A 2,500-nucleotide genomic window follows, 5' to 3' on the forward strand; every position below is an offset into this window, starting at 1 on the left:
TGCTTGTATCCCCCCCACACTTCTAAGCCCTTTGTCTCCCACACTCGCCTCTTGTATCGAGTCACAATACAGCTCAGAGGGCGAGACAGGTCAAGTAGACTAGACTATGAGCAAACACAAAGGTACAAGGTCAGCTGAGGTCACGTCAGCGGGAGAATGGGGGGGGGAGGGTAAGGGGAGGATGCAGCTGTTGTGACGCTCTGTTGAACCCACAGTAATGGTTTCTTCCTCCACCTTTCCCCTCCTCCCCCCTTCATCGCCTTCCTTCGCCTCCACCTTTCCTCTGCACCTCCCTTCACTTCCCTCACCCCCCTTCACTTCCCTCTCCTGGAGCTCATTAACCGGATCATATTTCGATTTTTTTTTTAATAGTATCGACTACCTGGTTTTCTTTACCTTTCTTTTGTTTTCCTTTCTCTTCTGTTCTCTCCTTTTCTTTTCCTTTCTCTTCCCTTCCCTTCTCTCTTCTCTTCTCTTTTCTCTTCTCTTCTCTTCTCTTCTCTTCTCTTCTCTTCTCTTCTCTTCTCTTCTCTTCTCTTCTCTTCTCTTCTCTTCTCTTCTCTTCTCTTTTCTCTTCTTTTCCTCTCCTTTCCTTTCCTTTCCTTTCTTTTCATTCCGAGGACCGAGTTCAGCCGTGGCGCCGTCAGCTGCAGCAGTGTCGCGAACTCTAATGACCTCTTTGATTGGGGCCTGTGAATAGCGATACATGGGTTATTTGGCGTTAATGCAAGGCGAGCACCGGTTGCCCTGGGGGTTGGGGGGGGGGAGAGAGGGAGAGGGAATGGGAGAGGGGAGCAGAGATGGGAGGAGAGGGAGAAAGAATGGGGGGAAGGGGGAAGAGATGTGGGGGAGTAGGGAAAGGCATTAAAGGTAGGGCATAGGGAAATGGGAGAAAAGTAAAGTGGGAGGTAGGAGGTGGGGAGGGATAAGTGATTACAAGGAAGGGGGAGAGAGGAGAGGGTTGATAAGATAGGGATGGGAAGAGGGGTAAGAGGAGGGTGGGCAGTAGAGAGGGGAGAGAGCGGGCGAGTGGGGGGAGGGTGAAAGGAGAGGGAGGGGAAAGTATTAGTTACAGGTAATATTCGTTGATGGAGTTGATAATGACTGAATAGTGAACATCGTTGACAATGACACGCCACTTGCCGTCCACGTTCTGGGCACGTTTGGGCATGGCATACACCACTTCGGAGGGACAGATGTAACCCTCAGGACCACCCAGTGGGTGCATCGTAGGGAGAGTCCCCAGTGGAAGCTCCAGTGTAGTAAGAGTAGTCGAAGGCCTCCTCCTGGTCCTTGGTAAGCATGTCTACCAGGTCATCAGCAGACTGGTCGGCGACGTCAGCGTACTTCTTGGCGAACAGGTGATCGGCAGTGATGGCAGCCTTGATCTCGTACTCGGGATACTCAGTATCTTCCAAGCAGTAGGAGAGAGTGGAATTGGCAGCGCATGCTGGGGCAACAGTGGGGTCGCAATAACCGTGCTGGTGAGCGTAAGCAGGTGCATGATGACCGTATGCAGGTGCATGATGACCATAAGCGGGTGTGGGTGATGGCCATATGCTGGAGATGGACGGAGCCCAGAACAAGTCCGGCACATGCCAGAACGATTGACTGGAAAGCAAAGATTGACATTAAAATAAAGTAAACTTTTCGTAAAGTGTAAATTCTTCGAATAGTACAGTGAAGACAACTTTATCTGTGATATTGTTACAACCTACCAATGTAAGAGCCATGGTGACACGAGCAGATAGACACGAGAATCGCTTCTACTGTTGCCATTCGTTATTATCAAGTTTATATACACCCAGTATGCTTTGGCCACGCCCACACACACCGAAGATGCGTGCCACCAAGGTTAGAAAAGTGTGGTGAAAGTGAATAATTTCCTGACTTTGTGACCATTATTTCCCATAGACACGTAAACTAATTTCTGCCTTGGGGTACTTCTCCCCTTCCTCTATGTTGGAGAGACAAAATCACATGCATATGTAGATACATATTTATGTCTGTGTGTGGAATGTGTGGATGGGTGTGAGTATGGATGTTTTTATGGATACGCATATGAATATATACACAATACATGTTTATATTTAGAGACCGATATTTCAAAATGTGTATATATATATATATAGATATATATATATTATATATTATATATATATATATATATATATATATATGCATAAACATCTATACTTACACACATACCCGATCACATGTACACACACACACAGGTATATGTGTATATAGATATATATATTTATGTATATATATAATATATACACATATATACGAAGACAGTCATGTATACAAACATATAAACAGTAACTTTAAGTACATAATCCATCCATATCTCTTTATCTATTCATCTATCTATAAAACATAGATATGTATATATGGGTATACACAAAGATATTCATATATATGTGTATATATATATATATATATATATATATATATATATATATATATATATACACATTTATTTGTGTACTGCATA

This window comes from Penaeus monodon, chromosome 5 (genome assembly GCF_015228065.2).
Source record: "Penaeus monodon isolate SGIC_2016 chromosome 5, NSTDA_Pmon_1, whole genome shotgun sequence".
NCBI classification, from domain to species: domain Eukaryota; kingdom Metazoa; phylum Arthropoda; class Malacostraca; order Decapoda; family Penaeidae; genus Penaeus; species Penaeus monodon.